The 14183-nt window shown below is 42.2% G+C and overlaps 1 protein-coding gene across 5 annotated transcripts in view; it reads left to right on the forward strand.

Moving 5' to 3' along the window:
- The first annotated feature begins 1058 nt into the window (after window positions 1-1058).
- Phldb2 (pleckstrin homology like domain family B member 2) overlaps window positions 1059-14183 on the forward strand; it is a 97174-nt gene continuing 84049 nt past the window's right edge. For 4 of the 5 annotated variants that reach the window (XM_042676781.1, XM_042676784.1, XM_042676785.1 and 1 more), the window contains exon 1: window positions 1060-1201. The gene's annotated coding sequence lies outside the window, so the exon portion shown is untranslated. Of the gene's footprint in view, window positions 1202-14183 lie in introns of all 5 variants that reach the window. The other variant, XM_042676786.1, reaches the window with a different exon arrangement.

Here is a 14183-nt window from a genome sequence, read left to right on the forward strand (position 1 = left end):
TGCACACTATCCTAAGGTAAACAGTTTGTTCTCCCTTGAGCTTTCTGGATGTTGTGAGTTCCTCCAGGTCTGTAATCCTCCTGAGGTGTAACTCCAGACACTAGCTGGGACCTTTGTAGAGATTAGCCTTCCCCCAGGCCAAGGTGAATTGTGACCCACCCTGAGGGCCAGTCCATCCTTCTGTCTTGCTAGGATGCAAAGCTGGCAGATCTTCACATCAGCTGCGTTTTCATTGGTGGCTGAAGCTCAGAAGGAAAAAAAAAGGTTGGAAAACATAGAAACTTAAACCGCTACAAAGCCGTCGGTACAAACGTTCTAGACCCCTAATCCTAGCCTGAGGTCGTTCGCCCACTTTTTGTTTGTTTGTTTGCCACTTGCATCTGGTAAACCGGACGCCCTTCCTTAACCTGTCCGGAGGAGGTGCGGTCACCTGGAGCTTCCACCGCAGAAACGACGTCACCGGGCTGGGGTAAGGAACTCATCACCCCGGGATGGGCATGAAACTCTCGCGCCCTTCTTCCACCACAGTGGAAAAGCCAGCCAGAAACTCTCAAGCCTGTGGCTGTGAGCGCGGCTTTGAGAAAGTGGCGCCAGGGGATGGGGAACACGCCAGGCAGCAGTGAAAAGCCCCAGCAGTAAGCTTGCCCGGGCCAGGAACGGCCTCCGAACTCGGGGCTCCAACCACCCAGGGACCCAGGCAGAGCTCCCCCAGGGGATCGATCAGCAGAGCGGGACCCAGCCGCGCCGAGCCCACCATCGCGGCCCGAGGGGGACCCTCCGGGGTGGTGGGACGCACCCCGCGCGTCTTCCCTGGCTGGCTGCGGACACCCGGTCACGCCGCCACGCCGGAGGAGGAAGGGTCGGTAGTAGATCCTGGAGGAGGGCGCAGCGCTGGCTGCGCGCTGCCGGGTGGCGCCTCGGGGACACCGCCTCCCCCGCCGCGGAGTTGGTCTCCGCCGGTTGCGCAGCGGAGGGTTGGGGGCGGAGAGGAGGCAGTGGCCTCCGCGGCCCGGGAGGGGCGCACTGGCTGCGCGGCGCGAGGGCGTCGGGAGCCTCGGGCTGGCGTGCGGCGGCGGCGGTGGCTGGAGCTGCTGCGGGCTTGCAGCTGCGTTAGGACCGGAGAGGAACCTACCTGAACCTGGGTCAGCCTAGAGGGCGGAGAGGCCCGGGGACCGCGGCAGCTGGCAAGGAAGATGAGATGGTGAGTGGGCGCTCGGGGCGCAGACTTTTTTTTTCCTCCCTTGGTTTCTCTTGCAAGCTTCAGGGACAAAAGCCCCGGCTGGGGTGGGCAGAGCCCAGAGCTGGGGACCCTGACCCCCATTGTGCATGAGTCTGGGAGCGTTGGGTGGACTTCCGATGGCGAGGATTCTGGAGGGAAAGGGGTATCCTGGTAGAGCGATCGTAAGCCTCAGGCGGCAAATATTTAGGGGTTCTGGGGACAACTTTTTTTGGGGGGGACAACTCTAATGCTCGAGGAGAGAGCAATCGGGTCCTTGGGCTAGATCCTTGGGAATGAGACGTCCGGCTGCTGGATGGGGGGAAGGACGCGGCTCAGAGAAGACCCTCTTCACTCACTTGTCTGGCTAGCTTGGCTTCAGGTTCTACTTTTGTTTTAAGACTAAGGCTCCCCATGGAGAGAGCCCCTCAAAGTTTAGGCGTGGCCGTCCCTCGCCTAACTTCGTGGAAGGGGAGCCCTGGGGGAGAGTTTCAACTCTTTCACCAGCGCTCCGCACAGCACCGGAGGAGCTGATATTGTTTGCTGGTACATTGAACAACTTTGCTCGTGTAGTCATTACTTATTAAAGCGTCGTGGACCTGGCTAACTCCCGCCACCGCCAGGAAATTAAGAGGGCTGACAGGCTGTCCCTTCCTGGGCTGGGGTTTCCTGTTGGAAAGAGTTTTACTCACGGAACTTGCTTCCAGCGGTTCCTCCTTTACCTTTCTCATGTAAAAAAGGGAAAGGGACCACGACCTTTGACAAGGCCGTCTGGCTCTGGGCTGTAGATCTTTGGCTGGCTTTGCCTTCTCTGAAAGTCTTCCATCTGCCCCGCTCTGAAGTTCTAGGATGCTAAACTAGACTCTTCCGAGCGCAGCTGGGAGGGGAAATGGAAGAGGCATGAAACTGTAGAGTCCTGTTAATGTAAATATTTGTCAGCCGCGTTTCCCTTCAGTTACATCAGTGTGCAAGTTACAGATGTAGATGTTCAAGTGTGGGATGTGAACTTTAAGCTCCCTGGTTCGGCTTTCTTTATACAGTTTGAAATTTGTCTCCCAGCTCTTAACACCTAAAGCAGTTTCAGAGATTCAGAAGGTTAAACGTTTGCCCTTGGAGCACTTGAATTCTTTGTTCGTGGTAGGGTAGCAACAGAGTAGTTGGCTTTGGGATAAATAAACCTTCAGAGTTATCCACTGTTTTAACAGAGTGGCCATATGCCTGGTGCCATTGCTCCCAATTGTGTAAATATTTGTTTGAATATAGAGCTAAGATTCTTTGAAAAGTAACAGTTGTGTCTTTCATGGTTTCTGTTTTGTAACCTCCACATAGTTGTTTATAAGGCTTTTCTTTTACATTTACTGTGAACTTTAAACATTGTGCGTACTTTAAGAAACTGCAGCATCTCAAAAAAGTGGATAGCTGGTAGGGCTTTTAATATCAAGGGGAGTTGAATTTTCCTTTTTTGCTCCCAGCTAGTGTCCCTTTCGAACCTTCTGAGACTCAGAGGTTTGCAAACCCCAGCCCAGCTCACACATGAAAAAGTGAGATGTTTGGTCAAGGGTAGTCATCATTTCAGTCCATTTGCAAGGTTCAATCTGTTGCTTATAGCTGGCAGCTGCTGTTCTTTGGGGGAGGGGGGATTCACTGTAGGGGACAGTTGCCAGGATCCTGAAGTAGGAATACTTGGAAAATAGGAATAAAACAATTGCTAACCTTTCTTTTCACCAACCTTACCTTGTCAAAGTCAACCGCTTTATCAACCTTTTCAGAACCATTTGTTTGTGAGTGCACTCTCTCTCTCTCTCTCTCTCTCTCTCTCACACACACACACACACACACACACACACAGAATAGGGACAAGGAGTCTAAATGATTAAACAAAACTGTTTTACACAATCTTCTTCAAACCTGTTTTGGAAAGTTTAAGCAGAGTTGGTTCTAAGTGCACTGGAGAAGTGACTTGAAAGAAGGGATTATTTTAGGAAACTTTTAGAGGGTAATTGAAGTTACGTTTGAGTAGTTGGAAGTTAAGTTGTGCCAAATGCATCCCTTAGTAAGAAGGCTATATGCACAGGGATAACTTAGAAAACATGAGTAAAATACCTTTGCTTTATTTTATGTTGTTCTTTTTTTTGTATCAATACTGGGGCTTGAACTTTGGGCTTGGACGAATACATCTACTTGAGCCACACCTCCACTTCTAGCTCTTTTGGTATTTAACTGGAGATAAGAGCCTCAAGAGACTTTCCTGCCCCCTCCCAACCCTCCTCCAAGCTGGCTTCAAACTGAGAGCCTCAGATCTCAGCCTCCTGAGTATCTAGGATTTCAGCTGTGAGCCACCAAAGCCTGGTTATATTTTACAATCTGACTATTAAATCCCTGCTAGGCTTTAGTTAACTGTGTAGTGGCACCCATTTGAACACAGACACCAAAGTGATGAGCTTTGTGGATCGAAGCAATGGTTCTCAGTTGGTAAAGGAAGAGTTCCAGGGGACAAGGACTGGCACAATGTGTTTTTGGTTGTCTCAGCTTGTGGTACTTGCGGTTGGAGAGTAATACTGGCATCTAGTCAATAGGGACTTTGGATGCTGTTAAACTTCCTACAATGCAGGGGATGCACAAAGAACTGTCCAGCTTCAGATTCTTTATTACCTCAGGGTTAGATATTAACAAGATTAGAGATTTTAATTTAATTTAGATCCTCTAAGAACTCACTTAACTGTTGTTGCTCAACACAAAGAGATCATGTCATAGAAGCCTTTTTGGCTGTGGCAGACTCTTGCACTTGGCATTAAGTGTCTTAATGTACCCTAGTTGTGAAGGAAGTTGTTGTGTTCCTTGATGCACTTGAGTTGGCTTAAAAATCACAGGAATTTTCAGTGTTCAAGCACAGGCGCGCCTCCAAGATCACTGAGTTCAAAGTTCAACCCTTTGATTTTTTTTTTTTTTTTTTTATAAATCAGATGCACAGATTGGAGACTTAAGAACTTGGGGGAGAAAGGGACAAACATCATTTCAGGATGAGGGAATTTAAAAAAATAAATATTTGGGCAAATGGGAATTAAAACAAACTTTAGGACTTGTTTCTACAGAAATGTTTCGAAGCACAGATCTCGCTCTGAATAGGTGGGGGTAGGAGAGAGTCATTAGCTATGGTGACTGAACCATAAGCCTGTGTACATCCACCTCAAGAAGGAGATAATGCCATCTTGTGACCTGTGACACCACTTCTGAGGCCAGCTCCATCCTTTCCATAGCAAAATGGGGAACAGATGGCTCCACAGGCATAGCAGATGCTGCTTTTGAATGCAGGTACAAAACAGAACATTCATGATTTTCCATCTCTCCCTGTCTTATCAGTTACGAATAGAGCACATGAATGGGCAGGGTTGTCTTGAACAGAAGGGAAAGAGAGAAGCCTCCAGAATGTGGAGGAAAACAGCCACCTGGCATCCATCTAAAGAAATGATCATCCTTCGAGCAATTGTGGAGAAATCCACAAATTGGTTGAGTGGGTCTCGTAGATGAACTGAATTGCATAGAACTTGGATTGGGAATTACATAGAACTTTGATTAGGCAATTTAAACTGGGCTGCTTGGGGGTGGGGGTGGGGGGACTAGGTATCCAAAATACTTCTGGTGAAAAAAGAAATCTTCTAACTGAACCACTGTCCAGAACAAGTCATTCTTCTATTCAATTGCACCTTCTTATATTTAAAGTCTTCACCATTCTGTTTGCTGATCATAAAGGAAACAATGAGTAGTTTAAAGTTTTTCTTACTTTCCTGGCAAAGTTTAATAAGTATAGTACTTGTAAAACACACAAAAAAAATGTAATATTTGTGAATGGCTCTGTTACTAGAGAAGAGCTATCTCAATGAGTTTTTGATTATCAGAGGAGTTGTACAGGGTCAATTACAAGCATATATACTCTCACATTTATAGTATTATGTTGAGGTTAGGCTAGATGAGGATGGATTCCAGTCCTGTGTGCCCAGTGGTTCTGCCATAGTAATGATTTTATCCACTCTTGAAATCTGGGAGAGTCTCACAACACCGAAGCGTTTCAGTGCCTTTTCTGGGAGAGGTCAGAGCTCTGAATGGTACTGAGGGCGTTCTGATCATCTTGACAATCAGCCAAGTGGTTAACCTCAAAGTACTTGTAATCTATTTAGAAATGACTCCAAAGCAATGAGTCTTTTAATAGGTCTACCCCCTGCAGGTTCTGCTCTAAGGAGAACTGGAGCCTTTTCATTACCACCTTCCATCTGGTCATTCTTGTTAATCAAACCTCTCCCGGCCCTGCCCCCAAACTCCTCCCCCTTCCATGTTGGTACAGAAGACTTAGTGAATAATAATAATAATAGTAATAGTAAAATCATGTCTGGAAATATTCATTAGAATTTCCTTAATGTGACTTATCTTTTGAAAATAAAGCCAAAAAAAGTAGTTCAGATTTTCAAATCTCTTTAAAACACTTATTCACTAAGGTAAATTTGTCTCTGTGACATCCAAGAATTTACCCTACTAGGGTTAATTGGCACATGGTTTTCACGATATTTAGGAAGGTTTCTTTGACATTATTGAAAAGCAGTTTTGTGGTCTATCTGTTTTAGAGGCAAGATTTTTAAGGTAGTGTGGTAAAGAAACCCAAGTATAAGAATCCTATTTCTGAGGCTCAGGAATGCACTTCCCATATGAAGAAATGAACAAACTACATATAGGTAACAGGCTGTTGTATGGAGCTTTTAATAGATTTTTGTAGGAGCTTTCTATTTACTGTGTTAATAAGTTGATTCAATTAATTGCTTTTCTTCATTTTGCACCTTAAGAAAAGAATCCAATCTTAAAATTATTCCTGACCCCCTTAAACAGGGCCAGCCTTTCCTAAGTCTTGCTAAGCCTAGTGGAAAGCTGGTCTTGATAAATTTAGAATGTTTTCTTTAAACCTTGTATGTGACTTCTGCAGATGACAATAGGATTATGGACTTGACCTATGAAATAGCAAAAAAAAAAAAAAAAGCTAAGCGTTACAAAAGTTCCGTAAGAATTGTTTTGTCATGATTAGCTTGCTAAAACCAGCGTAGGTGAAAAGAAAAGAAGGCCAAGTCCTGCATTCTTCTGACCAATCCAGACGCAATCTGCATAGTGCTTTATGGCCAAGAGATATTCAGAAGGGACTGGAAAGAGATGTCTGGCTCCCAAAGTACTTGCATCACTGCCAAAGTAGGTTTTCAAAAATAGCTTAAGATTTATTAAGGAAATTGCAAGCCATGGGAATGCAGACAAATTATTTCTTGTACAGCAGCACACTGAATCAACTCCCCGTACTATATTTCATTAACATCATTCTGACCAGTTATGTTATGCCGAAACAATTAACCATGCCCTTTGGAATGTCATGGTGAACCAAGCTGGTGAAAACTTCTCCCAATTAGGTAGCTGTAAGCTTATCAGTAAAACATGCTTGTGTACTGTGGTCATTTCCATTTCCTGCATTATGTAACAGGCACTCTTCTGTTATTTAACTGGTACCTAAGGGAATTCAGAAAGTCAGAGCAGAAAGCACATGTTTTACTCTCATCATTTTAAATATGGAGGAACCCTGGCTTGCACAAGATGAGGAACAGCTGATATGACTTGCTTCAGGTCTTTCTCTTGTTAGTTGGCAGGACAGGTCTCCTGACTCACGTCCTTGGCAGCCTGTTCAGTGTTCTCAATAATGGATTAACCATAACCCTAACAATAACATCTTAATATAACCCTTTTCTTTATTAGGTCTTTTGGCTAGCCTTCATTTAAATTTAATTAAACTTAGCCAATTGTTTATTGATCTTAACTGCTTCAAAAGTTTTCCCTTTATGCTTCCAGGCAATAAATAATCAAAACATAGATTTAAGAAGGGGAAAATTAAGTGTTATAATATACATTCTGCACAATCAACTATTAAGTAAGGTAGTATCATTATCATTAGTATTTTAATACTGGTACTGGAGCTTGAACTCAGGGCCTCATAATTCTCACTAGGCTTCTCCAGTCCTTTAAGGCTGGCACTCTACCACCTGGGCCATGCTCCACTTCCAGATTTTTGCTGGCTAGTTGGAGATAAGATTTGTCCGTTCTGGGGCTGGGAAGATGGCTCAGTGGTAGAGCGCTTGCCTTGCATGCCTGAGGCCCTGGGTTCGATTCCTCAGCACCACATAAGCAAAAAGAAAAAAGCCGGAGTGGCGCTGTGGCTCAAGTGGTAGAGCGCTAGCCTTGAGCTGAAGAGCTGAGGGACAGCGCCCAGGCCCAGAGTTCAGGCCCCACGTCCGGACCAAAAAAAAAAAAAAAAAAAAAAGATTTGTCCGTTCTTGATGGCTTCAAACTAAGGCCCTCAGATCTCAATCTCGGGAGTAGTCAGAATTACAGACATGAGCCACCAACACTCAGCTCATTATTACTTTCTTATTTTATTGTAGAATTGTGCATCTCATCACAATGTTTTGATCAACAATAGACCTCATACATGATGGCCATTATGACTCTATCACCTAGTAATGGGGAATACATCCTTGTATGCACAATCACACTCTATGATATTTGCTCATTGATAATATCACCTAACTATTCATTTCTGAGATTGTATTCCCATCATTAAGCAAAACACACGGACAAAACTTTGTTTTCATGGGCAGAGCTTCTAATTCATGACTGTGATGGTAGCTTCAGAGCTGAAGTAGAGCATCTTTATTTCTGTGTGATACCAGCGTTGATATTTTCCTTACTTCATGTTCGCTTTGAGTATAAAGGACTTGGAGGTACTTTTCTCTCTGGTCAGGAAAGTGTGTATATCATACATAGATATTAAGACCTTCAAGTCAGGTGTTCTATGACTCTCTCTCTCTTTTTTTTTTCTTTTTGTTACACGGCTTGAACTCAGGGATTGGGTGCTGCCCCTGAGCTTTTTCGCTTAAAGCTAGAGATCTAACCACCTTGAGCCACAACTCCAGTTTTCTGATAGTTACTGGAGATAATAGTCTCACAGACTTTCTTGCCAAGGCTAGGTTTGAATCTCAATCCATAGCTCTTAGCCTTCTGAGTAGCTAGGATTACAGGTGTGAGCCACCAGCACCTGGCTGTTTTATGACTACCTCTCTAAGCTTTACCTCTTTCCTAGAGGGATTGTATAATGGAGAAGGATTTTCCTAGGCACATGGGGAACTTGGTTGAATCACTAAAAACAGGGATACATTATGCCAGTGATCAGGATTAGAAACATCTGGAAATCATTAATTTAGGAATTTTTCAGAAATTTGTATCATGAGTTAGAATGGTTTGAAGTTTCAGTGAAGAAACTGATAATATGGGTCTGCGATTTTCTACCTAAATAATTGCTTTACTTTCAGTGAAATACTATCAAAATTTAAAAGGAATTCTAAAAAGTATATAAATTTCTTTCTTAGCGTAACTATGTAGTATGTGTGTGAAAGGGTGTAAATAGTTCTACCTTATTGAAGCAATGACTTTGTTGTTTTGTTTGTACTTTATTTTATTGTTATTTATTTTTAGGGCCAGAACTGGGGCTTGAACTCAGGATCTAAATGCTGTCCCATTGCTATTTTGCTGAAAGCTGGTTCTCTTCTACATGAGCCATAACTCCACTTCTTTTTTCCTTTTCATGGTTATTTAGAGATAAGAGTCCCATGGATGTTTCTATTCAGGCTGCCTTTGAATTGTGATTCTCAGTCTCAGCTTCTTGAGTAGCTAGGATGAAAGATATGAACCACCAGTGCCTTTTTGTCTGTGTTTTGAAGCACACTCTCACTATGTAGCTCCAGCTTGCTTGGAATTCTCAGTCTTCCTGCCTCAGTTTCTCCTGAATTCTGGGAGGTGTGTACCCCTATGCTGGACTTTAAAGTTCCAACAAGCAAGTCTTATTCTAGGAAATAGCACAAAAACTCTTTTTAAAGAATCCTATAACTAATTCATTACTGGACTTTTTGCTTTGGGGGATGGGTGGGCCATTACTGGGGCTTGAATCCAGGGCCTTGGCACTGTCCCTGGGTGTTTTTGCTCAAGGCTAGCACACACACATGAGCCCCAGTTCTGCTTCTGGATTTTTGATGTTTTATTGAAGATGCGAGTCTCACAGATTTTTCTGCTGGGGCTGGCTTTGAACAAGGAATATCTGACCTCAGGCCCTTGATTAGCTAGCTAACCACCTAAGCTAAGATTCTTAAGAATTAGTAGAAAACAGAGCCAGGTGCTGGTGGTTCACGCCTGTAATCCTAGTCAGGAGGTTGAGATCTGAGTATCACAGTTCAAAGCCAGCCCAGGCAGGAAAGTCCATTGGACTCTTATCTCCAATAAACCACCAGAAAACCGAAAGTAGGGCTATGGCTCAAGTGGTAGAGCACTATCCTTGAGCTGAAGAGCTGAGGGACAGTGCTCAGGCCCAGAGTTCAAGCCCCATGACTAACAAAAAAAAAAAAAAAAAATCAATAGAAAGTAATCTAGACTTATTTAAAAGTAAGACTGGTATTTTCCAGAAGGAGATGTTTGAAGATGGGTATGGAGATATGTGGAAAGGTGAGGCTTGTTTGCAGAGATGGAGGAGGCTGAGGAGGGTTCAAGGATTGAGAAGAAACATTTGTAATGTAAGAAGATTTGTTTGCAGAGGGGGACTTGTGGGGAGGAAGGATTTAAAGAAGCATAGTATCTCTGGAACAAGGGATGAATAGACTTCCTTTGGATTTCTGAAATGAGAATATTGCAGAAAAGGAAATGGTTCTTTCTGAAGCTTCTAATTAGCCTCCCTCCCCCCTTTTCCTCGTTCATGTTTGATGTGATTAGTGGAAATGAGAGGGAGGATTGTGTGTCCATTGTTCTTCGTTGTGGAGCTTAGACTTTGGGTTGAAATGGATTCCTCAGTTTTTCCCTTTCAGTCTCTTCAGGCTCCCCCTGCTGCCATTAGTGGCCACAGTTGATTCCCCCTCCCCCCGCATAGATTCCCTAGGAAGAATGACACTGAAGAGACTGTTGTAAGCCAGGTCTGAATTCAATTACATGTCATCAGTACATGCTTTATTCATAACAGAGCCATACTGTAAACATCAGTGCGGAAGGAGACCAGCCTGGGGACCACCAGTGTACTGGGACAGCTTTGAAGAGCAGGCATCAACCACTGTCGGCTCCAAAGTACTTACTGTCTTGGAGGCAGCTTTTCAATTCCAAGAGCTCTGGCAAGAACTGTACTCAAACTTTAATATAATGTGGATATTTTCATCTACACCTTAATTCTTTTTAATTTTGAAATTATTTTTTTTCTCAAATTGTCTTGGTTACTTACATCCTTCCTATTTTCCCAACAACATAAAACGATTTCACTTTCCTACTCTTGCCTTAACAATATTTTTGTGATGAATTCTTGCCATGTTGAGTGACTCTAGGCAATGTCTACATATGATGATGTAAGAATACAAGTACATACTGGATAGTTTAGGAATCTTCAGACGTTGCTTGGATAAATCACGTGGACAAGTGCAATCATGTAGGTCACACTTTAAGTCCATCTTCTCAACATAACAACATAACACTTGGTTTTAATTTGTTTTTCAAAGCTTTGAGTGTATTTTCAATATCTTTTGATTTCTCAGATGCCACTGGAGTTTGAACTCAGGACTATGCATACATTTAGCTTAGCTTGCCTGGCTGGTGTTCTACTACCGGAGCCATGCCTTGACCCAAGTTTTTTGCTGCTTTTTCTTTTTTAGGGGCTGGGGAGAGTATGGATACAGAGTCTTATGAACTTCCTTTTGTTTTGTTTGGTTTGGTTAGGTTAGTCGTGGGGCTTGAACTCTGGGCCTGGGCGCTGTCTCTCAGCTCTTCAGCTCAAGGCTAGGGCTCTACCAACTTGAGCCACAGTGCCACTTCCAGTTTTCTGGTGGTTAATTAGAGATAAGAGTCTCATGGACTTTCCTGCCCATGCTGGATTTGAACCATGATCCGCCAAATCTCAGTTTCTTGAATAGCTAGGATTATAGACATGAGCTACAGGCACTCAGACTGTTTTCATTATCTTAAAACCGGGATGTCTGCAGCCTGGCACTGGCAGTGTTGTGACTTCACTGTTGGTCACTTATATTTGAAGGGGATGAGTTTCATTGTGCTATCTGGTATGTATGGAACTGGAGAATTGTATTTTAAAACAAATGCCAGAATTGTACCAAAGAGATCTCTAAAGAAAAAATTAAAAAATAATCACTGAAATTGTGTTTTAAGTAATTTTTTTGACTAGAACAAAAAGTGTGGTGGCATTCGTTTCTGAAATCTCTCTGGGAATTTCTGGCATTTTCTGACAATGAGATAGATCCATATTTAAGGTGGTTAAATAACAAAAGTCATGGAGGGATTAAGTTTATGTATTAGAAAGTAAACACGAATATTTCAACAGGCATTAGCTTCTTTCCTGTTTAGACTTCCCCATAGTAGCCTTTCCCTCAGATGGCTACCAGATGCATTCTCTCCTTCTCCTGGACCATTCTGTAGATGTGCGTGGACTAATGCATGTAGCTGTTAAATCTCTTAGGATTGTTTTGCTTTTGCAATAACACAATGTAGGGATCTTACCACTTCACTGAGAACTCTTGTTTGTTCATATAAAATATACCAGAAACCCAAAATTAACATAGCAATGCAAATAATGAAGACAAGTCTTAAACTTTGGAGTTTTCTTTCCCTCATCATTTCTTATACATTTTAATTCAGATTCCTCTCTTCCTCTCCTTCCTTCTCTTTCTCCTCTTCCTCCTCCCTTCTCTTCAGTTTGTCACCATGCCAAGGTCTTTTTGCAGACTTCTTCACCTCCACCATCCTCATCCTTCCTCTTCTCTGAAGTCAGCTGTGGTCTCTAATGTAATCTGCCTGCAATCACTTCCCTCCCACATCATTGCCTGAGGAATTCAGTCCACAGTTTTCCATTGTGCACCCCCACCTCCTTCTTCTATTCCCTTTGTCTACACCTTAAACCACAATCAAAATACATACATTTCTGAGTGCTAGTCTCCATTTCCCACTTCTCTCTCTCCCTTCCTTCCTTCCTTCCTTCCTTCCTTCCATCTTTCTTTCCTTTTTTCTTTCCTTCTTTCTTTCCTTCCTTCTTTCCTTCTTTCTTCCTTTCTTTCTTTCTTTCTTTCTTTCTTTCTTTCTTTCTTTCTTTCTTTCTTTCTTTCTTTCTTTCTTTCTTTCTTTCTTTCTTTCTTTCTTTCTTTCTTTCTTTCTTTCCCCATACTGGGGCTTGAACTCATGTCCTGGTTGCTGTCTGTTAGCTTTTTTTGCTTACGGCTGACACTCCGTCACTTGAGCCACAGCTCTACTTCTGGCTTTCTGTTAGTTCATTGGAGATAAGAATCTCATGGACTTTCCTGCCTGTGCTGGTTTTTAACCTCAGTCCTCAGAACCTCAGTTCTCAGGGATCAACCCCTTAAGTTGCTAGAATTACAGACTTGCGCCACTGTCACCAGGCTACATTTCCCATTTCTTAGGCTTACACTCACAGGAGCACACCACAGAGGGAAAAAAGTGCACTGGAAGTAGGAAAGGAGAGAGTTATCAACAGTTACTGATATTACTCATGGGGTCAGAAAGATTCTGGTTGATCCTTTATCTTGTGGCTTGAATTTATTTTTAGGATTAAGAGATATTTAGCTGAGATAAGCATATGTGTATAGTAAGCCATGACAGGAAAACTAAGCTTTAAGAAATGGATGACTTCTGTATCTGTACCTGATGATAAAAACCTTGAAATGAATGAACCTTTGTACATCCTTAGTAGACCCAATGAAGTTGAAGTGAAAACTAGAGTATCAAACATGAATATTCCTTTCAATCTTTGCCAGCATGTTCTTCCATCTAAGTAAGTCATTAGTAACTTTTCCCTACAAACACATGCTTGAAATATGTTGCATGGCTCTTTCTCAGATGTGGTTATTATTTGTGAATATCTTTCTAGCTTTGCTTTTGAACAACTAATATTTTTCAGCCTGTAATATTGTAGAAAAACCTGGAATTATATTTTGTTTGACCAATAGAAGTGCTTCAATAATACACTTCGTTGGTTTATTTTTTGAAGAATTATGTATAAGGAGAAGATAGAGACAGATGGTTATACCATATGGGGTTGCGAGGAAGTTCTGGTAGTTCAATACTCTATTGTTTCATGAGCCCAAATAAAGAAGGGACATAACCAGTAATATTTCATTCAGGATGGTTAACATTTACAGCTTCAAACAAGTTCAAAGATATAACTACATTTTATCATCTATGATGACATCCGTATCTTCGAGTACTGAGTGAAAAGTTAAACTGTGTAATCATCTTGACAGAAGGTAATCTTGAGTTAGTTAAAGTTGATGTTCTTTTTTTCAGAGGTATAGGCTATTTGATATTCAAAATTATAAGTTGATTTCTGTTTTCTTCTATAGAATAACAGAACCACTTCACATCAGAAAATACTGTAACAGCTACCTTTTAAAAATGAAGCCACTAATGTTATTGGCTAAGCTATATTCAGTAAACATCTGGAAACTCTTTTGGTAATCATTCTGTTAGCTTTATTCATATTAGGGAAGGTATTTATTATTTGGTGACGTTTTTGGTTTTTCAGATGCCTAAAGTATATATAATTAACATTTTTGTTAGAGTCATTCTACAGAGTTAGAAAAAATAATTTGCAGTCTTCATATACATGCATATTGAGTTAGTCTGCTCAAAAAGTTCCTTCCAATAACATTTTCTGGAAGAATAATTAGCATCTGGCCCAAAAACTGGGCAAAAGCTAAAGAAAAAAATGAAAATCCTAGCAAGTAAAAAATGAAATATTGCTGGGCACTGGTGGCTCACCCTTGTAATCCATTCATGATATTTGAGATCTGAGAACTGTGATTCAAAGACAGCCTGGGCAAGAAAATCTGTGAGACCCTTATCT

This window comes from Dipodomys spectabilis, unplaced genomic scaffold (assembly GCF_019054845.1).
Source record: "Dipodomys spectabilis isolate Male_0828 unplaced genomic scaffold, ASM1905484v1 ptg000032l, whole genome shotgun sequence".
NCBI classification, from domain to species: domain Eukaryota; kingdom Metazoa; phylum Chordata; class Mammalia; order Rodentia; family Heteromyidae; genus Dipodomys; species Dipodomys spectabilis.